This window comes from Urocitellus parryii, chromosome 6 (genome assembly GCF_045843805.1).
Source record: "Urocitellus parryii isolate mUroPar1 chromosome 6, mUroPar1.hap1, whole genome shotgun sequence".
In the NCBI taxonomy this organism is placed as follows: domain Eukaryota; kingdom Metazoa; phylum Chordata; class Mammalia; order Rodentia; family Sciuridae; genus Urocitellus; species Urocitellus parryii.
Genome location: NC_135536.1, coordinates 176,247,122 through 176,275,105, shown reverse-complemented (window position 1 = coordinate 176,275,105; position 27,984 = coordinate 176,247,122). Strand labels below are relative to the sequence as shown.

At 36.9% G+C, this 27,984-nt stretch overlaps 1 long non-coding RNA gene across 2 annotated transcripts; it reads right to left on the bottom strand.

Annotated features, from left to right (window-relative positions):
* Nucleotides 1-257: 257 nt before the first annotated feature.
* On the bottom strand, nucleotides 258-27,824 carry LOC113178986 (uncharacterized). Of its 2 annotated transcripts, XR_013343765.1 has the most exons (6): nucleotides 27,675-27,824; nucleotides 25,490-25,564; nucleotides 25,130-25,252; nucleotides 17,200-17,300; nucleotides 10,444-10,630; nucleotides 258-585 (listed from the first exon to the last, which is right to left on the bottom strand). It is a non-coding gene; the product is annotated as an uncharacterized LOC113178986 (long non-coding RNA). The 2 variants fall into 2 exon arrangements; XR_003300298.2 differs by lacking the exon at nucleotides 10,444-10,630.
* Between the last annotated feature and the right edge of the window lie 160 nt (nucleotides 27,825-27,984).

The following is a 27,984-nucleotide window of genomic DNA, read 5'->3' as shown; positions in this document are numbered from 1 at the left end:
GCACAAATAAAGGCCCAGAGGCAGAGATAGCAAAGCTCTTTCCACAGTGGTTCCACGTGGCTAGAGGATTGGGGCAGGTGTGGAGCAAAAGGCTGTTGAGGTTGGAGAGAGAAAAGGGTCAGATATGCAGGGCTTAAAGGGTCTTATTTGCCATGCTGAGAAATTTGAATTTTATTCACTGTGATGTGGAGAATTCTGTGATATGAGAGAATCCTGGATATATGAGCCAGAGAATCTTGGGAAAAGATTTTCTTGCACATCTGAAAAGTTATTTTCTATTCAAATATTACTCCTAAGCTCATCTTTTTGGTAACTCACCAGTGACATTTTCCTTTGACAAATAGGAGTGTGTAGTTCCTTAATTTGGATCTTTTTATATAAGGATGAGTAATGAGACAATGTAAGCTATTCTTCAAATATGATGAATATATCCTTTAACTCCGCATACCCTTTCACAGGCAGCTTTCTTTGTGTAATAATAAGAAGCAACTAGTTGTCTCCAGTGCATTTCCAAAAGGGTTTAAAAGCAGAAGCTCCAAATTTCCTCATTCCACATAATCCTGAAGTAGTCAGATTTCAGCACATCTAAGGAGGGAAAGACAAGACAGCTTAGAAAGCAAGAAAAACCCAAGATTTCTACTGGACCTTTGTTATGGCGCTGTTGTTGCCCTTCAATGCCCCTGACTTGGCCACAGGAAGAAGGAGGAAGCTGTCAACAGCTCAGAGTTGCCTCAGAGAAGACACCAGTACAGTGGACAAATGCCTTCAAGTAGACCTTGAAGACCAGCTCTTTGCTCAGATATTTGCTAGTCAAAGAGAATTTCTAGCTGGGCGTGGTGGCACACACCTGTAATCCCAATGGCTCAGGAGCTTGTAGCAGGAGGATCGTGAGTTCAAAGCCAGTCTCAGCAACTTAGCAAGGCCCTAAGCAACTCAGTGAGACCTCATTTCTAAATAAAATATTAAAAATGGGCTGGGTTTGTTGCTCAGTGGTTAAGCAACCTGGTTTCATTCCCAGGGAGGGGGAGAGAGAGAGAGAGAGAGAGAGAGAGAGAGAGAGAGAGAGAGAGAGAGAGAGAGAGAGAGAGAGAGAGAGAGAGAGATTGATTCTACATCCCTTTAAAGAGTTGCAGCTTTCCCCTTCTGTAAGGGCGGGAACTGCTCCCAGCTTCTAGAGAGGACAAAGTTTAAATCTTTAGACTCCAATATATCAGAAGAAAGGAATATGTCTATACTTTGATGTGTTCTGTTTTTAGGCCTTCCCTACTTGCTCAGAAACTTCATCCCATCCACATGTCACCTCCAGAGCAGATGTCTGTAAGAAAGAAGGCAGACAGCACAAAGACACTTTTCAAGTGGAAATTCCCAGATGTGAGTAGCCCAGAATGATGAAGTGCAGCCCTGCTGTCACGTTCTAGGACAATCATGCTGAATTCCCCTGACACATGCTTTCGTGCAGTTTTGACCAAAGAAACCTAAATTAGAAATAAATGACAAAGCTCTGTTCTCTCTACCACAACTTCTTTTGTTGGGCTAACATGATTTTCTTTCCCCTAAATTATACAAGATTTGTGTATGGGTAGTATGTAGTTCTAGTCTGTCTACCTTAAGACAAGGAAAATGTAGGTATTTTATTTTGTCTTATCCTGATATATTGACCAAATACTTCTGTGGAGGAGACAATAAGAATATCAAAATACTGTATATCCTTGCTTGCTAATTGCTATGAAGAATCACTCAGAGAAAAACTTGTGAAGTTACCTTTGAAAATGACTGAGAAGGGTATGAGCAAGTGGCCAGGCTGTATGATGGCAAGGGACAGGCTAGTTTGTACACTGATCTCAGACAGATTTCTAAATGGTTTCTTAGTAGTTGAGGTTCAAGAGACACTGAAATAGGAATTTTAAATGGTGTTTAAAACTCATTATGCTGATATACAAGGCCTTCCATGAAAGGTCTTCACCTCTCCAACCTAATTTACCTTTACTACCCTACTCTATATCAGTGATGAATAACTTGTTGTCCACTAGTTTCCCAGTCTAATTTCATATGGAATCTTTTAGTATCCTAGGAACTTATCTAATATGCTGTAGCACTTTTTTCTTGTCTTACTCTGGCTTAATATATATTTCAGTTTAATCTTGACCATCCTTTTGCGAAAATGTTGGCTCTACAAGGTAAGGACTCTATCTGTCTTACTAACTGTATATCTACAGTGCCCAGCGCTATTCAACAATTATATACTCAATAAATATTTATTGAATGAATGAATAAAAAAATGCTTTAAAGCACTGCAAAACTGTGGGATGGGAAGACCAAATGAGTGAGGGGTAAGTACACTAGACAGACAGAAGAACAAAAGCTGAGCTAACTATAAGGATGCTGCTTTCCAAGGCCTAAGGGTAAACCAGTTAAGGGGATTCCTTCACAGTGAAAATGTTCAGAATTGAGAAAGGGGCAGAATTAGTATAGTCAAAAGATGAACATGATAGAAACTTGAAGGATAGATTGAGATTGATGAAGCTGGAGAGAGAACTGAGCAGACTGGCATGGTCATTAGCCCTGAGAATGAACCAGAGGCAACTCATTGGAGAGACAGTGCTTTACTCTCAAGAACTTAGTGTTTTTGACAAATGACAGAAGAGTCTAAATTGGGTCTAAGGTGCCTGGTCTGGAAATTGCCATGGGGTGATGATGGCAGTAGAAGCATCAAACACAGAAGTAGGGAACAAAGGAATCATCAAATCTTTAGAAAAATTGCACAGTAAAAAGGTGATGTGTTAGAAAAAAATTCAGACAACTGTAGTTTAAGCAGTCCCCCTCTGAAGACATACTGAATAAAGTACAAATATACTAGATCCTGAAGTTCTCCCTGAATCTCTTTGTTCTCGCCCCCCCAGAGGCTGTTTGGCCTGGCCTCAGGGGTAGCTATTTGAACTGTTGGCAGTTGCTTCAGCCTTGACCATATCTAAGACATTAGAAATTAGTCAGGATGAACTCTGAGAATATGAGAAGCAAGAGAAGGATCTTTTTATTGAACTTTGCCTAGATTGACTCATGAGCCTGCTTTAATGAACCACATGAATCTGCTTTGATGAACTCCACAACTGAACTCTTTCCTGTCTCAGGGCTATAAACATGTCATTTCGTCTGCCTGGGCTATTTTTCCTCATTCTTCTCAGGTCTAAGTCTTACTCATCCTTCAGGTTTCAGTTTAAAAGTCATTTCCTTAGCATTACCACATCTGAGGGATCTGAATGAGGTATATAATTCATAAAAATATGAATTATTATATATAATGACAACTCAAGCCCAAATATCCTGGAATCATTTCTTGCAACCAATAATGTTAGGAACAATGAGTTGACATTGACCAGGCATAAACCTTAATGATATTAAAAAGAAGAGCTTCTCTCCTCTCCCTTGAGATTCTTGTATTTAAGAAGGAGACATGAATACAACCTGAAATAAGAAACATTTGGGGAAAGCTTTGTTTTTGCTTTTCTAGTCTCTTTCCTGATTTCTCCTTTTGTTTTCATATTACCTCTTATGGCTTTCTCTCATTACTTTTTTCAGTGCTTTTGTCTATTTGTTTTCTTCCCTTTGTTTTAGTGAAATTAAACACGTCCCCAAATTCTAGCATTTACTGAAATCAAACCTCTTTTTTTCCCCCTTTCCTGGTAATAAGATTCAAATAGACCAGAAAAGAGCTTTGTTCTTCTCAAATATTCATATAACTAGTTGTTAACCAACTCCTGTGATCTGGGAATCCCCTGTTACAAGAAATGGGTACTCAAGGGCTCACAGCCAGGGCTCACAGTAGCAACTCAATGAATCATAGCCACTAGTATGCTCTGTAAGGAATATCTGCCTCCCACACACACCTATAGACCTAAAAATATCTTTTGGGAATACCAAGTACAATAAATAACAAGTATACAGCTTTTAAAAAATTCTTTTCATGAATAATCTCATTTTATTCTTTTAATAAACTATAAGATAAGTATTGATTTCATCCCCATTTTATATACTAGGAAACTGACGTTCACTCACACACACATTGGTTTTTGTCCATGGTTTTTAGTTTGCAAGTCCCTCCAAAAGGCAGGATATAGAAGCTAGAATTTCTTTTCTAGCTTAGAGTGTCAGTAACTCTAATATTCTCCCAACTTGGCCATAATGAACTTCTCTTCATGTACCTTGTCTGATAGTAGGCTATAAGATCCTTCTCATTCCAAAGGGCTCTTTTGCCATCCTCTGAGCTATTCAGATTATTCATGACAGAGAAGCTATAAATAATCTGAATAGATGGGGTTTGCTGGGTTTCCCCACTCAGTCTATTAGCAATCATGTCTATATAATGAAGTTTCTGTAAAATCCCAAAGGACAGGGTTTGTAGAGCTTCCAGAGAGCTGAACATATGGAATTTTTTGGAGAGTGGCATGCTTAAAGACATCATGGAAACTCTATGCACCTTCTCTCATACCTTCACCAGTCATCTCTTCATTTGTGTCCTTTATAACATTCTTTATAACAAACTGGTAAACCTACATGTTTCCTTGAGTTCTGTGAGATGCTCAAGCAAATTCATAGAATCCTAGGAGGGATTTTTAGGAGTCCCCATTTATATCAGACCAGTCAGAACCACAGATAAACAACCTAGGGCTTGCAAGTAGCACCTAGATGTGTGTATGTTTGCTAGGGGGTTGGGAGGGTACTCTTGAAATTGAGCCCTCACCCTCAACCTGTGGGATCAGATGCTGTTTCCACATTGAAACATCAGAACTGAACTGAATAAGAGGACATACAAATGGTATCCCATGCTGCAGAACTGCTTGCTTGCCTGAGAGAAACCTTTATACTTTCTATGGTCACAAAAGTCTTCTATGTTGATTGTAGTGTGACAGAAGATAGACTGTTTTCCAAACATATCTTGCCTGGAATAATTTCAAAAACCTTGAATAAGGCTCAGGTTTTTTGTCTTGTCCTCCCTCAGGCTGTCCTTCATATTATTGCCAGTAATACTACTGAAGTATAGAATCTGTTCATACCCTTCCTTACTTAAAATCCTTTACTTAAATCCTTCCTTACTTAAAATCCTTACTTAATCCTGCTTCTGTTTTGAACTGAATTGTTTCCTCCAAAATTCATATGCCAAGGTCTTAACCTTATATCTTATAACCTTATAACAGTATTTGAGGCAGGGTCTTTTTTAAAAAATATTTTTTAGTTGTCAATGGACCTTTATTTTATTTATTTATATATGGTGATGAGAATCAAACCCAGTGCCTCACACATGCTAGGTAAGCTCTCTACCACTGAGCCACAACCCCATCCCTAGGAGGTAGGGTCTTTAAAGGGGTAATTAAACTAAAATGAGATCTTTAAGATGAGCCCTACTCCAATCTGATTGCTCTCTTTATAAGAAAGAAAACGTGGACACAGACACATACAGAGGGAAGCCAGTGTGAAGATATAGGGAGGACATAGCCATCTTCAAGCCAAGAAGTGAGGCCTTAGAAGAAATCAAATCTCCCAACAACCTGATCTTAGACTTCTTCTTCTCCTTTCTCCCCTCCTCCTCCTCCTCCTCCTCCTCCTCCTCCTTCTAACATTTTTAATGCTTTTTATTGTAGTAACATATAAGTCAAGGTATATGCACATATTATAAGTATTGAATTTTTTAAAAAAATTTTAATTTGTTATATATGACAACAGAATGCATTACTGATCTGAGACTTCTGACCTCAACACTGTGAGAAAGTACAGTTCCATTGTTTAAGCTACCCAGTCTGTGGCACATTGTGATGGCAGTCCTAGAAGACTAATACAAGTTCCCAGTGCCTACTAGAAGCTAGGCTACATGAGACATACCTCCTCCATTAATGTGTGGGGTCCTGGAAGAGACAGACTATCTTATTTTCTTTGTATCCTCAGACTCAATCTTACTGGTATAGTAACAGGCAGATATCTATCTATATCTATATCTATATCTATCTATCTATATCTATCTATCTATCTATCTATCTATATATATATATATATCTGTTGAACTCAACTAAGGATAGGTGGAGACAAAGGTGGTAAGGGAAACTGTTCTATGTCTTCATGGTCTCTCTCTGCAGATGAAGAACCAGATTCATCCTCTTTGTCAGGGCCTCAGCCTGGAAGCTTTCTTGTCTAATATCAAAATTAAGAAAGGGCTGGTCCCTTGGAAATCAGGGCACTGAGACTATGATACATGACTTTCAGCTGCCTCCTTTATGTTCCTTCTCCTCTAGCCTCCAGTTTCTTCTTCACTGGGTTCCTCAGGGCCCCAGTTCCATCTGAACATGGATGTGATCAAGTTTCAATCTAATTCCTGGAGAAGGCAGGGAGTCTTATTCTCTCCCCCTACTATCTTTTTCCTTTGTATGGTTCTTGTTCTCTCCTACCACATAAGGGCTTCCTTATGCAACCAGGGTAGAAAGATATGGCAGTTCAAGCTTTCACAGTCCCATTTTAGCAACCCTAGTGGAAAATATTTCTTTCTTATGAGAAAAGCCTCTAACTTTGGGTCAATGACTGCTCCTTGGACCAACTACTTTTGCCAGGATAGGAAGGAACTATTTGTCTAGGTTTGAAGCAAACATTCATATTTCTGCCTGCCACCACTCATATTTTTTGGCTAGTGCTGGTGGGGTGGTAGGATCTGCCCAGATTTATTAGCTACAACACAAGTTACAGTAAATGTTGATACAGATTCATACATAAATGTCCATAGCAGCTTTCTAAAAGCCAGAAACTGGAAGTGACTCAGATGTCTATCACTAAGTGTCAACAGGTAATATCCCAGTGGCTCAGATGGCTGAAGCAGGAGGATCATAAGTTCAAAGTCAGCCTTAGGAATTTAGAGAGGCCCTAAGCAACTTAGAAAAACCCTGTATCAAAATAAAAAAAAAATGGGGGGGGGCAGCTGGGGATGTGGCTCAGTGGTTAAGTGCCCCTGGGTTCAATCCCTGGTATTAAAAAAAAAAAAAGTCACCAAGACGTGTACTTGAAATGGGTTCATTTATTGTACATAAATTATGCCTCAATAAAAGTTATCTTATGTCTATGTAAAGTGAGGGCTGAGACACTGTGATGACAATCACAATATTGATCTTTCAGGATAAAGCCCTACATCCCTCTTTAGTTGGGACTCGAACTGGCCCTGCAACCCCAACTTTAATGTGTCCTCCTCTCCTGTATCATGGCTTCCCACTTTAAGGGCACTTCCTTAAAAATTCCAAGCTGTCTTCCTGGCTCTGAGTCTCCACAGGTGTTGCTCCCTCTGCCCAGCAGAGTCCACCAGGCAAGCAGCTCTTCCTTTAGGACGCAGCCCAAACTCTCATCTTGCTGCCTTTCTGGATGCCTTTCAGGCACAATGTACTAACTCCTCTTCTCTCTGCGTCAGAACCTGAACATCCTATTGTTTTTATTTCTTTGCACATCCACTCCTCTACCAAACTATGAACTCCTGAGGGCAGGCATGAAAGAAGTTTCTTCCCTAGACATAGGATTAGTGATGTTTGAAACATTTGTAAAATAGAGATTAAGCAGAAACTCCTTAATTGCTTACTACCCAGCAGAAACTGTGTCAGCATTTTTAAAATTAATTAATTTATTTTAATTAGATATATACAACAACAGAATGCATTTTGATTCATTGTACACAGTTGCTGCACAACTTTACATTTCTGTAGTTATACACATTGTAGTGTCACACCATTCAGTCATACATGTACCTAGGTAATGATGTCCATCTCATTTCACCAACTTTCCTGCCCCCATGAACTCTCCCTATCCTCCCTCCCCTTTGCCCAATCAAAGTTCCTCCATTTTCCCCATACTCCCCCCGTATGGATCAGCATCCACTTATCAGAGAGAACATTTGGCCTTTGGATTTAGGGGATTGCCTTACTTCACTTAGCATGATATTCTCCAACTCTATCCATTTACCTGAAAATGCCATAATTTTATTCTCTTTTAATGCTGAGTAATATTCCATTGTGGGTATATATACCACAGTTTCTTTATCCCTTCATCTATTGAAAGGCATCGAGGTTGGTTCCACAGTTTAGCTATTGTGAATTGAGCTGCTATGAACATTGATGTGGCTGCATTACTATAGTATGCTGATTTTAAGTCTTTGGGTTATAGACCAAGGAGTGGGACAGCTGGGTCAAATGGTGGTTCCATTCCAAGTTTTCTAAGGAATCTCCATACTATTTTCCAGATTGGTTGCACCAATTTGCAGTCCCACCAGCAATGTATGAGTGTGCCTTTCCCCCCACATCCTCGCCAACATTTATTGTTATCTGTATTCTTGATAGCTGCCATTCTGACTGGTGTGAGATGAAATCTTGAGTAGTTTTGATTTGCATTTCTCTAGTTAGTAGAGATGCTGAACATTTTTTCATATATTTGTTGATTGAATGTATATCTTCTTCTGAGAAGTGTCTGTTCAGCTTGTTAGCCCATTTATTGATTGCTTTTTTTTTTTTTGGTGTTAAGTTTTTTGAGTTCTTTATATATCCTAGAGCGTGTGCGCAAGCGTGTGCACACACACACACACACGCACACACATATGCTCTATCTGATATGTGTGTGGCAAAAATTTGCTCCTAAAATATGGGCTCTCTGTTTACTTCATTGATTGCTTTGTTTGCTGAGAAGAGGCTTTTTAGTTTGAATTCATCTCATTTATTAATTCTTGATTTTGGTTCTTGTGCTTTAGGATTCTTGTTAAGGAAGTCGGGGCCTAATCTAACATGATGAAGATTTGGGCCTTTTTCCTCTATTAGGCACAGGATCTCTGCACTAATTCCTAGGTCCTTGATCCAGTTTGAGTTGAGTTTTGTGCATGGTGAGAGATAGGAGTTTGGGACTAATTATTCTCTGGCCGTGACATCATTGTTTCAGAAAAAAATTAAAATCTGAGAGTACAATCCAGCCATGTTTCCCCTTTCTCAAACAATATCCTAATAATTTATTTTATTATGAAGAGCTTTCCTGCTAATTATTAAGTCCATATGTATTTCAATGAAAATTTAATTCCTGTTTACTTCATTCACACTCAATTCATCAAATTTTACTTTCAAGAGCTGTTTGATGTTCAAAAAGCCATTAGAGCCCCCATAATGCCCATTTTGGAGAAAAAGGATAATGGGTAAAATTAAACAAAACCAAAGTTAATAAAATCCTCAGAGATTAAGCAGAATCTTAATGAGGAAAGCTATGCTACACTGTTTTGGCTTTTTAGACTCCAAGCAAGGCTATGTTGACTGGAGAGGCCCTCATATCTCCATTATATGTTTTCTCCCAAGAGACTGTGAGGAGATGAGAAAAAGAAGAGTTGATAGCACAGAAATGTTTGGCATTCTGTTTCCAGCAGTACTTCTACTTAGATTTTCTGGAAACCCTCTGCTTTCTCGCCCCTAAAATTGCTGACTCAAACATCATAAACATTATTTTAAATGTACATTGAGCTCTTAAGAAAGTAAAAGTTCAGGATATTTCTGCCTGTCTTTCTGTCTGACTCTGTCCAGAGGAAAAAAAAATACACAGCTACCTAAAACTAGAGGAGAAACACAAATTGAATAGATAGGAAGTGAAGGACATTATTTATTAACTAATCAAGAATATGGTATTTGGATAGATATACAGGGATAGAGAATGAAGCAGCGAATTGGAATTCAGATACCCAGGAAGAACTTGAAACTTCAGTGAAAAAATAAACTAGAGTTTTCTATCATCATAGAGATGATGGTGCTTTATTTAACCTTGCTCTGCATAAAAAGATCTTTCTCAAGAATTTGTTACTCTCAGATAAGTTTGAAGATAATATTCACATGCTTTTAGAGCCTTCAAGCCAAAATTTTTACATAGAAAGTGGTCTTACATGGAGGCATTTGACAAGAACAAATACTAATCTTCCCTAGAAGAATCCAGCTTCAACCCAGGTCACCCAAAATTCAGACAAATACCAAGATGTGTTCTTAGTCATCATAAAATATAACTTAAAAGTGAAAAATCTGTCTGGTGCAGTACTGCATGTCTGTTATCCCAGTGACTCAGATGGCTGAGGTTGGAAGATCACAAGTTTGAGGCTAGCTTTGACAACCTTGACTTTTAAAAAACGAGGGGTAGGACTAGAGATATAGCTCTATAGTAGAGTGCCCCTGAGCTCAAGTCCCAGTACCATGAATAGAAAACAAGGAAAAATAAAAGTAAAATTCACAACAAAAAAATTTCACAATAAGTGAATCAGCCTAGGAACTGTTTATAAATCTGGAACAGAAAAAATAGGAGATACACCTATAATACTTTGTCAAACCATCTAGCAAGGATGCAATCAGATGCTTCTAGGATCATGTAAAAAACAAAACAACAAATTTCTGGGGTCAGTGCAGTGGTACACACCTGTATTCCCAGTGGCTCTGGAAGCTGAGGCAGGAGGATCACATCTTCAAAGCCAGCCCCAGAAACTTAGCAAGGCTCTAGGGGCTGGGGATGTGGCTCAAGCGGTAACGCGCTCGCCTGGCATGCGTGCAGCCTGGGTTCGATCCTCAGCACCACATACAAACAAAGATGTTGTGTCTGTAGAGAACTGAAAAATAAATATAAAAAAAAATTCTCTAAAAAAAAAAGAAACTTGGCAAAGCTCTAAACAACTCTGTGAGACCCTGACTCTAAATAAAATTAAAAAAAAAAAGGGTGGGGGGCTTTGGATATGGCTCAGTGGGTAAGTTCAATCCCTGGTACCAACATACAAACAAACAAAAAACTCTAGAAACTGCATAAAGAAGTTCTCAATGAACTTCTTCAACTGGGACAACTGGAGTGTTGATAGAAATAATAATGGCAATGGATTAAAATTAATTCCTCAAGTATACTTAAATCCTTGAGCTCATAATGAAATTTTAAATTTCATTTTATTTTAATTTTTAAAGATTTTTTTAATTGGTTCATTATGACTGTACATAATAGTGGGTTTCATTGTTATGTATTTGTATATGCAATTACATAATTTGATCAATTTATTTCCATAGTACCTCCCCTTTCCCTTCTCCTGGTCCATTTCCTCTACTTAGTGGTCTCCCTTCCATTTTCCTGAATTCCCTCCCTTTTGTTCTTTATTTCTCTCTACCTTCCACAAAAGGTTATACACAATTTTCAGCTACTAGAGTGGTATGTTGGAAACTGTTTAATGATAACTTGCTCTGGGTGGAAGAAACTTCTGTTTTTTATGTAACAAAACAATGGTGCAGATATTTCTACCAAGGTCAATTTTCAATAGTTTAACCAGTCTGTTAGCAAAATTCCTGAGAATTTAACCATCAGCACTCAGAAGCCAGGAAGAGCAGGCTCACTAGATAGGACTCCATTTATTCATGTGATCATTTATTAAATCATTCAACAAACACTCATTGACTATTTCCTCTGAGCAAGATCCAAACTAAATGGAGTGTACAATTATGGGTATGACCTGGTTCTTGTCCCCAAGGGACTTGGACTCTAGTAAGCAGAAAATAAATATAGATAACTTTGATGCTAAAGACAGCATGACAAATAATATAAAGAATGCATAAATAAAAGCAAAAAATCAGCAGAGAAAAAGACAATTTCCTACAGAGGATATATGGGTAAAAGTGACCTTTGGGAAGGAAAAGGGAAGATTTCTCAAAAAGAACAAGACAATTCAAAGTATTTTTTTTGTGTGTATATGTGGTGCTGGGGGCCTTGTGCACATGAGGTAAGCACTCTACCAACTGAGCTATATCCCCAAAGTATTTTTCAGAAGACTTATCTAATACCAGTAATACTGTATGTGAAGAAATACTTAGAGGAAGCTAGAAATAAAAGGACAAGAGGTGATTATATATGTGAAAGAATTGGGGCTGGGGTTGTGGTTCAGTGGTAGAGTGCTTGCCTAGCAAGCACAAGGCACCGGGTTCGATCCTCAGCACCATATAAATGTAAAATAAAGATATTGTATCCACCTAAAGCTTGAGAATAAATATTTAAAAAAAAAGAATAATAAAAGCCAGAAGCCTCCACTAAGAACAATCTTAAACTGGAGTGACTAAAACACCATTACAAAGAAATTAAAACAATTTATGAAAGAAGACAGTAAAAGTGCCCTTGGTCATTTCAAAGGCACCCACCTACATTTTATAGTTCAGAATTTCATCCCAGGATACTTAAAGATGTTACTAGTGACATTTGGATTTACTTCCAGGACTCTGTAGGAAATCAAAGAGATAGAGTCTAGAAACGACTAAAGATGGTCCAAATTTTTACATTTCAGAAAATAGTGATCTCTCAGGGCTGGGGCTGGAGCTCAGCAGTAGCACAATTCCCCGGTATGTGTGAGGCACTGGGTTCAATTCTGAGTACTGCATATAAATAAATAAAATTAAGGTCTATCAACAACTAAAAAAATACATATTAAAAAATAATGATTTCTGGAAACAATAGCCCAGTTAGTGACTTACATTTTGTGCAATATTATAAAATGAAGCCATGGTTTGGGAACACACTTGGAGAAATATGAAATAGAGAAATGGGTATGTGTTAACTAAAACAAGCCATATCAAATGAATTACATTTCCTTTATGAATATGGCTGGTAAACAGATGAAGTATATCCTCCCTCCTGATTTCAGGTTCATATTTGACAGTCTCCCATGGTAACAATGGAGATACAATGGGTGCCACTGAAGAAGTAAAATGAAATGAATTTGCAGTTGCCTGCATAGCTGATTGGATGTCTAGGAACCTAGACAAAGGTATATTAATGGGCCTTACTTGGCCATATCACTTCAATATTTTTATCAACAAATTTGAGAAAGTCATATAACTTGTGTCTACACAGTTAATTTTTTAAAACAAAGATGGGAGATATAGCTAAAATGGTAACAGAACCACATCAAATTTTTTTTCAGAGAATTAACTGGTATTATGATATAGCTACTATCAAAAGAAACAAGGGCTAGGGATGTGGCTCAGTGCTAGAGTGCTTGTCTTGCATGCATAAAGCCCTGGTTTTGATTTCTCACATGAAGAAGAAGAAAAAAAAGGAGAAGGAGAAGAAAAAGAAGCAGGGTGCAGGGGGAGTTGTCATATTTTAAATAAGGTATCTATTATCTGCTCAAATTACATCTGGAGTATGATATTACTTAATATCTTTGAGCCCATTTTTCTATTTGTAATGCAGAGATAATTCCAATACCTAATTTACAGGGTTGCTTATGATAGGAAAATAAGATGATGTATTAAAGAGCTTAGCAAGATGTTTAAAAAGGAAGCACTCAAGTACTAGCTACAGGGCTGGGGTTGTAGCTCAGTGGTAGAGTTCTTGCCTAGCATGTGTGAGGCACTGGGCTCAATCCTTAGTGCCACATAAAAATAAATAAATAAAAATAAAGGTATCATGTTCATCTACAACTAAAATATTAAATTTAAATATTAAAATATTAAATTTAAATATTAGCTATAATAATATAGCGTTAGTTGATAAATTGTCATGCTCTAAAACATATTAAACAACCAGACAAGTAAGTTCTATAAATTAAGACTCCCTTTATAGAGGGCATTTTTTATTGTAGTAAAGTGTATTTTAAATTTCCAAAGGTGATCTGTAGTTCTCTAGGTATTGGTTTATATTTATCAAGATCACAAAATCTCTTACTTATGTACCCCTCAGCAGGCTTTGTCTTTCCATGCTATCGTTTTGTTTAGATGGCTCACAGATTCTACTCCACATTTTGTAAGAACATGGATAAAAGTAAAAATAAGAATCAAATTTTCCAAATGTGGGGGGTACTTTATGCCCCAGATTTACTCTGTCTATACTTTGAATAAAAATACAAATCATTGGGGGCTGAGACTGTAGCTCAATGGTAAAGCACTTGCCTCTGATGCGTGAGGCACTGAGTTCGATCCTCAGCACCACATAAAAATAAATAAAGATACTGTGTGCTCATCTACAACTAAAAAATATACATAAAAATATTTTATAAAAAATACAAATCATTAAGACATTCTTTCTTTGGCATGAAATAGACTTTTTTTTTTTAGCTCCAACTCAATCATCAGTTTAACAACAAAAACAGAATTTTCCTGGGTCTTATATAACTTTTTGTCATTTCTAAAAGGGAAAAATTTAATGGCAATCACTCTCCTCAAAATACTAGTCAATATATCTCTGGAAACATTTAATTGATGCCTGTGAGAAACAGACAACAGGAATATGATATGATACGTGGGAAATTTCAGAGGCAAAGGTATAGTTGGTACTTTTAAAGTTCTTATAGTTTAATAGAGAAAACATAATCATCCCTCGTTGAGTACATTGGGGCGTATTTGCTATTGAAAGGGATTTAGCACACAGGAGTTCTTTTTGGACATTATTAATTGATATTTAGCTTCTGGGGTAAACACAAGAAATGGGAAGGCCAGAGACAATACAGCTAAGGTCACAGAGCCAATAAGTAGTAGGACTTTAACCTAAATTAGTGCAATTCCAAATATAAGACAGTCTCATGACACTGCCTTGAGGAAAACATCTCATTGAAATTTTGTAATATCTATGACATTTATTTAATTCTCTCTCCTACCGCCCCCCCACATTCAGCCAATAAGAATGATTAAAACTCAGAAAACAGCAGCACTCTGACATTGCATTTTGTTTCTCTCATTTTGGGAGGATGACAGCACCTATGACACCTCAAACTAAATATGATTTATCAAAGAAAATGGCATAATTATGGTTTATTGTTCTTGGATATCTGTGGTTGTAAACTTCTAATATTCTACCCCCATTTCTCTTTAAAGAAAATTTATATCATTTTTTTTAATTAATGGTCTGGATGGACACTTAAGATATTCTTCTCCTCCTGCTGCCTCTCTCTGATATTTTAACTATTTATCAAGATAATACTTGTACAAACTTTTTTTTTTTTGCACACTGGGGAATGAACCCATGGCCTGTAATATGCTAGATAAGCACTCTACCATTGAGCTATATCCCAGCCTTATTGTAAATACTTTACAAAGTCACATGATTTAAAAAAAAAAGGGAAGGAGGAAGGGGACAAAAAGAGAGGAAAAAAAGAAAGAGAAAGAAAAGGAAAGGAAAGGAAAGGCAAGACCCATGGCACTACCAGGTTCATAACAAAAAAATAGCAGGAGTATATTTACCATACCTATACACATATAACCTTACTCACAAAAATGCATGCACAAATTTTAAAAGGTGGGGGCAAAAGCAGTGATCTCCCCCAAACCTGAAACACCCTCCAAAACTCTTTTACTTCCTTCTTTTTAAAAAAAATATTTATTTTTTAGTTGTAGTTGTACATAATACCTTCATTGTATTAATTAATTAATTTATTTTTATGTGGTGCTGAAGATCGAACCCAGGGCCTCATACATGCCAGATGAGCGGTCTACTGCTGAGCCAAAACTTCAGCCCCTTACTTTCTTCTTTTAATTTTTACCAATATTTACCAAATAAAACATTTCTATTGCTCTATTGATTTATAAATGTTAAATAAGATCTAATATCAAAGATTTTTTTATTAAATCAATGTTTCCTGTTAATCTTGTGATGGTTTTACAAGTATGGTTTACTCTGAATCCATTAGTCATTATTGTGATTAAATTTCCTTTCTTATAGAATTTTTTGTTCTTGAAATTAATAATTGCCTCAGTTTTTTATTTGCCAGATTTTGTATGTCATCATCACTAATTCTTCCAGATTCTCCAATAGAAATGTAAAAATGCCTCAATTATTTTCAACACAAATATGACAGGCATTCTATCAGGTTCACTGGAACGTGCCCTCCAACCCCCAGAGTACTCCATCTTCCAATTTGTCTGTCCCTTGCTAGGCTAACTGTAGAGCTGTCATGTTGGAACTTCTTTTGCTTCTTTCTGACATTGATGTGTTCCCTAAAACCTACGTCTTTTAAAACCTTATTTTAGTAGATCACATCCTTTAGTTGCTTCCTGAAAGAAATTATGTGTATGTGAGGGAGGCAAATTTTTTATCAATGCATGCCTAAAAAGATCTTTATTCATCCCTCATATTTGATTGATAATATAGCTTAGCAGAGTTCTAGGTTGAAAATCATTTCCCCTCAATTTTGAAAGCATTGCTTCATTGTCTTCTAGCCACCAGTATTACTGGTGAGAAATATGTAACTCTTAGTAACTACTCTTTTTTCAGGTAATCTGTTTGCTTTCCCCTGCTCCTTCTTTTTCCTCAACCACCAAGTTGTTTTTATCTTCTCTTTATCTCTTGTGTTTTGACATTTTATGATGATGTGTCATAGTGTTTGTTGTTGTCATCTTTTTTTCTTCATTATCGTGAGCACTCAGATGTTCTTCAGTTATCAGACATGTTCTCAGTTGTTTCTTTTATAATTTCCTTCCCTCCATTTATTCCCTAGTTCTAGAATTCTGATTAATTTCATGTTGGACCTATGAATTAACCCTCTCATTATCTTCTTTTGTTTTCTATTTCTGCTCTTTTGTTCTATTTTCTGAGAGATTTTCTCAAATTTATATATTAAGACTTGAATGAATATATTTAAAAATAAATATATTTTTGCTACTACATTTGTAATTTCCCAGAGCTATTACTTATTCTCTGTTTCTATTGGAGCATCTTGCCCTTACCTTATGGATGAATTATTTTCTACTAGCTCTCAGAGGATGCTTATTTTTTTAAAAAATATTCTTCTGCTTGTCTGTTTCCTTGGGTTTCTTTTTTCTTTGCCATTTCTATTTGATGTTATTTTTCTTGATATACATTAAGCATCTGGTAATCCTTTGCTGTCTCTTCTGTATTTAAGAGTGAGTCACCAAATAATTATTTGGGAGCTTTGTGTTAATAGAATTTGTCACTTGGTGAGTTTCCATGTAGGATAATAAAGTGGGGACCCAGGTGCTTTTTAAGGGACCCTCAACTATCATTAGCTATAGAAATTATCTCTGGGGTTATTCAATTTTAAGTTCCTACTAAAATTATCTCTGATATCCTATCTGGGGAATATAATCCTTGCTATCAGCTTTCTTAGAGCAAAATGTAGCAAGAGGGTATGGGTAAGTTTCATTGTTCAATATGTAGACAATTCGTCTAATCTCTGTTTTCTGCATAGTTTCCTCCTACCTTGGCTTCATTGGCTATTATCCTCAGCATGCTGGTATCTCAGAGTCTGACGCTTCTCTAGTTGATTTTTTTTTTTCCACAGAAAAATGTCCAGGGTTCTACTGGGAAATGGAAGGAAAGTAAGTAGGATAGAGGAAGAAAACTGATAGTTTAACTTCCTATTCCTATAAAGGCTTTTGGCCAATCCCCCTCTTTTCCACCCTTCATATCAACCCTGTCTCTGAAACATTTGCACCCTCCAATTCCTGACATTCTAGTATTCTACAATATGAAGCTGCTTGTCTCTTCTTAGTATGTTCTTGGTATACCCCTCTGAAAACATTTAGAACTCAGTTTTCTCAACTCAACCACGGCTTTCTATTTTCTATGTGTTGATATCCTCCATTGGCTCTTCTTTTTTGCTCTTTTTGTCCCAATAGGCTAGTAACTTTAAAAATATTTGTTCCCCGTCATTTTACTGATTTGGGGATGTGAACAGGGATAAACATATATGTTTAATCTGTTCATGCACAGCCAGAGTAAAAGATGCTCATTCTTTGCTACAAAAAAAAAACCAAAAAGATCAGAATCAGAAAATGCAGAGATAAAATTTTGTTCCCATGAGGTTGATTTAGAAAAGCAAGAGTCTGAGAACTGCAGTACCTCTGTCCAAGTTCTGTTATTATTTATTAGTTGCTTGATGTTAAATTTTCTTACTACTTGTTACTTCATCTACAAAATGATAATAACCATCTCTACACAGTCACTTTTACTTGTTTGATGAAGAAAGATAATTGATACAAATGTACAAATATACATCAAATGCATATCATTTATCATAGACTATACTTTATATAAGTATAGTCAAATATATTTTGAGGAGCAGTATAACATAGTAGAAGAAGTATGGATATCAGAATCATACATATCTGAACCTGTTGACTTCACCTTTCTGAGCTTTATTTTCTCCTTTTATAAAATAGGTAAAATATTATTAACCTGACAAGTCTGCTCTGAATATATATATTCTGAATATATATATATAGCATCCATATATTAACATGAAAATCTTGAACTGTATTTCCTCAGTTAATGCTAAACCACATGGATAATTAGCATCTTACATCATTAATAGGCCTCATAAAAGATGTTTATTTGCTGCTTTCCTGGAGCCGAATTATAAGGTGAACAACCCAAATTGAAAGGGTTCAGCGTACAAATCCTTTGAAGTGGTAACAAGCTATTGCTGAGGCATCTTCAAGAACATTTTGTTATGAAATAAGACGCGAAACTAGTAATAAATATCAAGAGACATGGGACACTGGAATACTGGGAAAAGTCCTAATCAAAACATTGTCCTAAGAATTGTTTTGTTTTTTATATGAGTCTCATACACACCCAGAGTTGGCAGGCTTTACTGTCCTGATTAAAGATAAAGGAACAGGGACACTGAGTAAAGAAGAAACTTGCTCAGGATTTACTAGTCGTCAAGGAATAATCAAGAACTCTAATCATGGCCTTTTGAAGTCCTGTTCAGTATCCTTTTAAAAAGAAAATTGTGGAAAAATACATGTACCATACCATTTTTAACCATTTTAAAGTTGTGTACAGTTAAGTACATTTACATTGTTTGCAACCAATTTCCAGAATTCTTTTAATCTTGCAAAGCTGAAATTCTGTGCTCATTACAACAATATCCCTTTCACTACTGCTACCAGTCCTTGGCAACCGTCATTCTACTTTCTTTTTCTATAAATTTTACTATTATAGGTACCTCGTACAAGTGGGATAATATAATATTGTCATTTTATGACTTACTTATTTCACTTAGCATAATGTCCTCAAGCTTTATCCATAGTGTAGTATCTGTCATAATTTCCTTCCTTTTTAAGGCTAAATGATATTCCACTGTATGTATATACCACATTTTGCTTATCCATATGGTAATGAGCACTTGGATTGTTTCTACTTCTTGGCTATTGTGAATAATGTTGCTATGAACTTGGGTGTACAAATAAATACCTCTTAAATACTCAGTTTTCAATTCTCTTGAATATATACCTAAAAGTAGAATTGTTGGATCATGTGGTTATTGTATTTAAAATTTTTTGAGTGGACTGGGGTTGTGGCTCAGCAGTAGTGCACTTGCCTGGCATGTGTGAGGCACTGGGTTCAATTCTCAGCACCACATATGAATAAATAAAATAAAGGTCTATCAACAACTAAAAAAAAATTTTTTTTTGAGGAACTGTCATGCTGTTTTTCACAATGGTTGTACCATTTTAGATTCCCACCAACTGTGCACAAAGGTTCCAATTTCTCCACATCCTTAAAACATCTGTCATATTTTGGTGTGTGGATCTTTTGCTTTTGTTTTTACAGTAGCCATTCTAATCAGCATAAGGTGGTATCTCACTGTGGTTTTGAGATGCCAAGATACTAAGTAACTCTGGGTAACTTCACCAATAATTTATAATATTAAGCTCTTACTAGGGCTGCAGTTGTGGCTCAGTGGTAGTGTGCTTGCCTAGCATGTGTGAGGCACTGGGTTCAATTCTCAGCAATGCATATACATTAATGAATAAAATAAAGATATTGTGTCCATTTTTTTTAAAAAAGATCCTACTAAATTTTTAAAAAATTTTTTTCAGTTGTTGATAGACCTTTATTTATTTTTATGCGGTGCTGAGAATTAAACCCAGTCTCACACATGTCAGGCAAGTACGCTACCACTGAGCCACAACCCAGCCCCCCTACTATATTTTTTTTAAAAATATTTTTAGTTGTAGATGGACATAATACCTTTATTTTGCTTATTTAGTTTTTTATGTGATGCTGTGTCTCATGCATGCTAGGCAAGTGCTCTACCACTGAGCCATAACCCCAGCCCAGATTCTACCAGATTCAAGACACTGTATGAGACACAATTTTAATACATGGCCTCTGATCTCAAGAATTTTTAAACTGAGAAATTTTAAAAAACATCTTTAGTTATAGATGGACTTAACTTTATTTTATTTATTTATTTTTATGTGGTGCTGAGGATGGAACCCAGTGCCTCACATGTGCTAGGCAAGCACTCTACCACCAAGCCACTAACCTGAGAAATTTTAAAAAACAGGAAAAGAAGAAAAAAATTTTTTTTTAATTTTATTATTATTTTTTTTAATATTTACTTTTTAGTTCTTGGCGGACACAACATCTTTGTTGGTATGTGGTGCTGAGGATCGAACCCGGGCCGCACGCATGCCAGGCGAGCGCGCTACCACTGAGCCACAACCCCAGCCCAAGAAAAGAAGAAAAAATTTTAAAAGGAATCTTAAAATCTTGCTTGGAAGAAAGGAAAATGCATTTAAAAATAAACAACAATGCAAAATAGCATAGGCTAAATGTTTATCCAATATTTATCCAATAAGTATTAAATGACAACAGAAAAGGGTAATATTATAATAGGCTAAGTTGATTATAAAAGGTTATAAAACCATAAATAAGGATGAAATTATATCTGGGCTGGGACTGTAGCTCAGATATAATTTCATTAAAATAAAGGTATTCTGTCCATCTACAACTACAAAAAATTTTTAAAAAGAATAAAATTATATCATTTGCAAGAAAATGGATGGAATTGGAAAGCATTTTTAAGTGAAATATGCCAGATTCAGAAAGTCAAAGGTCATGTTTTCTCTCCTAAAATTGAAAGCTAGAGAGAAAAAAAGGGGATCTCATGAAAATAGAAAGGAGATCAGTAAGATAAAGGAAGGGAGTCAGGGAGAGAAAGGAGGGGAGGGCAAGAGAAGGTTCTGGGGAATGAAATTGATCAAATTATGTTATGTGCATATACAAATATGCCACAATGAAACTCATTATTCTGTATAATTATTACACACCAATAAAAATATTTTTAAAAGGAAATGGCTATATGGTATGTTGGCATACACCTGTAATCCCGAGGCTGAGGCAGGAGGATTGCAAGTTCAAAGCCAGCCTCAGCAAAAGTAAGGTGCTAAGCAACTCAGTGAGACCCTGTCTCTAAATAAAATACAAAATATGGCTGGGGATGTGGCTCAGTGGTTGAGTGCCCCTGAGTTCATTACCGAGTCCCCCCTTCCCAACAAAAAGGAAAACACTATAAAGAGGAACTGGAATATAAAAACATTTTAAGAGGAAAGGCTTAAATTATCTGACAGGAGACAGGGGAAAGTTTCATTTTTGTTTTATTAATTCATAAGTCTTTCAACAAACATTTATTGAGCTCCTAATAAGTATTAGGCACTGTGCGGGGTGTTGATATTACAATGTCTTTCGAGAGCAAGGGGGAAAGATTAGCAATTAATAGTGAGAATCCAAAACATTTTAAAAACAGTGACAATCCACAGTACTGAGTATGTACAAGGTACAATGAGTCACTCCTTTGAGAGCCTGCTGATGTCAAGAAGAATGTTATTACCTCCTTTTATAGTGAATCATAAAGGGAATATGTAAAACACATTTCTTTTCTGACTGTGTTCACACTCTATTCCAAACAGAATATAGCTGGGAAATTTCCCATCCTCCCTTGGGAAGGAGGCTGTGCTCAAGAAGCTAAGTCTGTTGGCAAGTTAGTTATTAGTGCTCCTATCTCTCACCTCATATAGGTTTTGCTTTCACAAATATGTGCTAGGTGTTGGAAAAGCACAGAAAGTTGAGTAAGACACAGATCCTGCCCTCCATGACCTCAAAGACAGCTACCCATGATATGGTAAGGACTGTGATAGAGTAGTAGAGAGAAAACAAGAATGAAATCAAAGCCTTCTTCAAAAGTAACATCTACCTGGATTTTATTTATTTATTATTTTTATTTTTTTAAGAGAGAGTGAGAGAGGAGAGAGAGAGAGAGAGAGAGAGAGAGAGAGAGAGAGAGAGAGAGAGAGAGAATCTTTTAATATTTATTTTTTAGTTCTCGGCGGACACAACATCTTTGTTGGTATGTGGTGCTGAGGATCGAACCTGGGCCGCACGCATGCCAGGCGAGCGCCCTACCGCTTGAGCCACATCCCCAGCCCTCTAGCTGGATTTTAAAGGATGATAGGAGTTCATCAGATGGAAAAAGCAGGCAAAGACATTCTAGCCAGCGGAAATAGTTTGGAAAAAATTAAGGAGCACAGCATGTTCATGAAATATTAAGGGATACAGTGCAGCTAGAACTTAGCATCCGTGAATGGGGAATGGTAAGAAAGATAGGTAGTAAAATTGTAAGGGGAGCTGGACATAGAGAGAGACTTGGGCTAGCTATTATTCGGAAGGTAACAGAATTAATTGATTTTTAATCAGGAGAACAACACAATTAGATTTCTTTTTATTTAAAAAACTTTATGGGCTAAATGGAGGATGAACTGGAGTTATAAGATACCAAAGGAGGAGGTCAACTGGATAACCAAATAATCTCAAGGACCTTTAGGTGGAATACCAGAGTTCAGGATCTCATATTTGGCCTCCAAAATCAGAAATCTGATTTTCATAATACATGTAGTACAGAACACATACTTGATGACTACTCACAATAAAAAAAATGCATAAGAGACTGTGGTATAAAATATAATCCTAATTTACTAATACACATTCATTCATTCACCAAGTACTTATAAAGAATCTACTTTAGGGGGATGTGGCCCAGTGATTAAGTGCCCTGGGTTCAAACCCTAATACCTACCAAAAAAAAAAAAATCTGCTTTGTGCTCAGCATAGTTCTATAAAGAACGAGAATGTAACTGTAATGATTAATTTTCTGTCCTCACAGAATTATGTTCTAATGTGAAATGCATTTTTCCAGTGACTAGAATATTTACGTTTGTTGTCTAAATCATTTCTTTCCCAGTATGAAGGTACCAAGGAATCTAAGTTGATAATCAAAACACTACTTGGGAATGATCAGAAAAAAGGAGGTTGATGTTATTAAGGTCTATTTAATTCAGGTCACAGGTAAAGCATAAGAAATGATCTATGCTCTAGAATAAGTGTACCTTTCTAATAACTAACTTAACAGTGTTCTTTGGGTTCATAATTTCTCAATCCTGAACATGCTGGATGGAAAACATGGCCAAATCCTGAGTGTTTCCTCTCTTTCTGGATTCCAGTGTATAGTTTTAATTTCAATACACACTTTCAAATATACTATAATACAATTGATTTTAATTATGGTAGGTAGTTTCAGTCAATTTTACCAGGTTTGATTAAATAAAGGCCTCAACTTCAACTATTTCACTATAAGAATAATGCTATAATTCTGGACTATTAAATTTTCATTGATTAATTCAACAAATTTCTAAAGTATTTATTAATTTCCTATGATGAGCTAGGTCCTCTGCTAGATGCTGGGATTATTAGAGTGAACAAGACAGACTGTGTACCTATTCTCAAAGAATTTCTGTATAGTCTAGTAGTAATATAAGATTAAGAAAATCACAAGTAAATAGCAGATCAGTAAATTAAACAAACTGTGATAAGTGTTGTGAAGGGACAAAAGGAAAATATTTCAGTATCCAAGAAAAATATGACAATCACTTAGATTAGGCTAGTGGTAGTGGAGGCAGAGATAAGTTGTTTGAATTTCAGATTTATTAATACTCGATAATGGATTGGAGGACAACGGTAAAGGAAAGGAAAGAATTGAGGGTAACTCCTGGGTTTCTAATACAAGCAACTGAGCAGAGAACATTGCCATTAACTGATGTGAGGAAAATTTAATGTGGGAAATAATAAAATTCTTTTTAAACCTCTGTAAGACAACCAAATTCAAAGTAGGCATTATGTGAGGCTAGAACTCAGAGGAGAGGTCTGGATTGGAAATACAGATTTGGGAACTATTAACATAATGATGCTATGAAATATAGTATTTCCTGGGCAACTTTCTTAGAATTGATGATTCCTGAATCTCCTCAGTGACACATTTTTAAAGACAATTTTAGTCATTTTCACATATCACTAAATTTGATAATTAAGAATTTATTCCTATTAATCTATTTCTCAAAGGCTAACCCTATGTAAGACTTCTTTAGGGGAAGACTCACTACACCTTCTGAAGTCTACTACATCAACCCAAATATAAATTTAATTTTGTAGTTACTAGTTGCTTTTCATTAATAAATACTATGTCTTTTTTAAAATACTTTTTAGTTGTCAACGGACCTTTATTCTATTTATTTATTTATATGTGGTTATGAGAATCGAACCCAGTGCCTCACACATGCTAGTCAAGTGCTCTACCACTGAGCCACAACCCCAACCCTACTATGACTTTCTTTTCCTCACTAAAGCTAAATTTTAAAAAAATATATATGTTTTTTAGTTGTAGCTGGACACAATACCTTTATTTTATTTATTTAGATGTGGTGCTGAGGATCGAATCCAGGGCCTTGCACATGCTAGGCAAGTGCTCTACCGCTGAGTCCCAGACCCAGCCCTAAAGCTAACTTTTTAAGACCCCTATGTAATGAAGTACTCAAAAATGGTTGGATACGTCTGGATTACTATGTGTATTAGAGTTTCTATATTAATTATTTTTTCTGTAAGCTAAGTATTACCAAGTGAAAAGTGTACTAGACTAAGAATCATGAGATCTGGGTACTAGTTCAAGTACTGTCACTATTGTTTTAAGTCAAAGTCTCTATAGGCCTGCTATTTTATAGGTCAAATGAAGAGACTATGGAATATTTTAAAGCCAATAAAATATTTGCTTTAAACATAATTTAGGGGCTGGGGATGTGGCTCAAGTGGTAGCGCGCTGGCCTGGCATGCGTGCGGCCCGGGTTCGATCCTCAGCACCACGTACAAAACAAAGATGTTGTGTCTGCCAATAACTAAAAAATAATAAAAAAAAAAAGAGTCTGATGGTATCAAATGCCTACAAAGGAAAAACATAAAAAAAAAAAACATAATTTAGCATTCAATTGAAGTATTATCATCTTTAGCTTACTATTAGGTAGTTGAAGATCTGGGGTGGTGCTAAACATAAAGAATGATCCAGAGTGAAGATCCCTGTAGGCTGTTTCCAGATTTATCACTATTTTTTGTGGACTCCATATTTTGGCTTCTGTATCTATAAAACAGGAAAATCAAAATGATTTCCTTCACAGGTATGAGATGAAAATTAATCAACATCATATGCTTTGTAAAATTCGTACATGAAAGAAGTTATGAAAATAAAAGTGATTATTTGTGATAATGCTAAGTAGAAGCACTTAGAAAACCTGAAAAAAAACTTAGCTATCATAGCTTTGTGACAATGGCCAGCTCACTAGGGAATCTTGACTTTTCCTGGAACATAAACTACTACCTTGGAAGAAGTGATATCACTGAAGGAAGACTTCTTTCAAGTAGCCAGTTCAAGGAGGTTATAGCTGGTACCATGCTGTAAAGAAAAAGAAATACTTTCACAAATTGATCAAGACTCTTTGCTAAGTATACCAGCATTTTCCAAATAGGGAGTAGAAGTAAAATAAGGCCTCATTAGGACTCCCTTAGTGTGTTTTTGTTAGTGTGAAATAACTTTGCTAATGTGAACTGAGTGAAGTAAGGCTACATTCCTCGAGTTCCTTTTCTCCATCTTTATCTCTTCTCAGTTCTCCCTTTTTATTTTCCACTTGATTTGTTTTTCCCGTCTCTGTCTTCATTTTCCTAGAACAGACTTTTCAAGAACTTAGTACACAGTGTCCTTGTCTCCTCTCCAAGGCCTCCCCATTCAAAGTTATTTGGGGACTGTCAGGTCTCAAATGTTTGTTTTATTTCAAAGACCCAGGAAGAGATAAAAGGCATATGCCAGTGCTTCTCAATCAGAGATGACTTTGTCCTTCAGGGGACACTTGGCAATATGTGGAGGTATTTTTTGGTTGTTATTAGTAGAGGGAGATCCTATTAGAATCCATGAATAGAAGCCACAGATGCAGCCAAATGTCCTACAGTGCATAGACCATGACCCCATAATACAGAATTGTTGGTCCAAAATGTCAATAGCACTGCTGTTGAGAAACTGTGATATGTAAAGATATCAGTAGCTGAAAATGACAACTGAGATTTAGTGGCAGCAATTTAGGATCCTTAAGAATTCATATTCTTAAAGTGATAAAGGGACAGTCACCAGTATCAGATTGTCTGGACTTGGATTCCCAGATATCCTGTTTTGCTGACTGTATATGACTTTAAACTAATTATTCAATACAACAAAAGCAGTTTCCTAATCTGAAAAAAGGGTTAGTAAAATATCCATCTCACTAAATTAGTAGGTCCTTGGAGGCAAGAACCAGCTATGCTTAGATTAGAGAGAAGTATACAGTGAGGAGTGCTAAATATTTATACTAAATATTTGATTATCAAACACTAGTTGTTTTGAAACTAAAGCAGAGATCATATATTACATAATATGGAACATAATGAGGAAAAAATCAGCCCCTGATAGTGGGGTTGGGGGGTAGGCTGGCACCATCACCTAGCATATGCTGACCTGTTGAGTTAAATAATTTCACGGAACACCAACATCTGACAGGGCTACTCTATGATCACAATGAATCCAAACAAATCAAAACAAAAAAACCCCCCACTTTTGTAATCATATTTGAATACAAACAAAAAAGCCTTGTTTCAGCCACAAAAAAATGACTAAATATTCCCTTATCATCTGTCATATGAAGGAGTATTGCTTCTTCACCAATCAGAGCTTTAGTCTCTCCCGGATCTTCTCCTTTTATGGAAGAATTATTAAAATACCCAGTCACAGAATTACACCCACCTTCTGATAAACATCTGATTCGGAGAGAAGCCTAGCCTCCTGAACTCTCCCACAAATTACCTGAGAAGCCCAAACTGTAAATCCTTTCTAACACTGTCCCTGACATGTCCTGCTGTTTCCTACAGGTGCCTCCCTCCTTGCCAGGAGTCAACAAACCCAATTTGTCCAGCCCCAGAGGAGTTCTGGGTGATCTGGAGAGCACCGACAGTAGTGAGATCGCCCTAAATGTTAGTTAACTATTATGCCCCAAAGGGAACTGCAGGTGCACCCTGTGCAGTCAAGCGGCGACTTCATAAACAAGTACAGTTCTGCGCCACCTAACGAAGTTTCTGTCCAGGACCGACAAGACACACGGTGGTGGTCCCACAGGGACATTGTAGCCCATTTCGTTGTGTGATGATGTTCCACGACCAGGAAATTGCCGAATCACACACTTCTCCACATGTATCTGTCATTAAGCGAGGCATGCCTGTTTTGAGGCTTCCGGAGCCTCTCTCGCTGGTCCGTTTCTCCTCAGGGAACGCCTTCTTTCCTCAGTCCACCTCTGGAGAGGCAGGGGGAGAAGGCTTTCGGTTTCCTGTCTTCCAAGTAAAAAGTTAATACGTTAAATGTCTCACGAAGTAAAACCTTCTAGTGAGGCGCGCGTCTCCAGTTCCGACTTAGAATTCCTCAAATACTAGAATACCTCAGGGACCGGGGAAACAGCACGACGGGTTCATATTACAGTCTCACCTACCTGCCTATCTCAGGAGAAATGGCCCCCAATTCACTCTACAAGCAGACTAGCATAGCAATACCGAATTCTCCGAAAGGCTCAGGCAATAGTCACAACAAGAAACCGAATCTCTAGGCTGGGATCGCTCAGACTCCGCGCACCGATTGCAGGGCGGCTGCCTCTTCCAGAACTACAAGTCCCGGCATGCCCGCGCCGCAGCGTCCCCTGGTTACTCGCGCCACATGAAGCGCACTGGGTGGGCTCTTCCGCGCGCCTGCGCCTCGGCGAGCTCTGCGCAGGCGCACTTCCAACGTTTGGGAGGAGGGCGGGG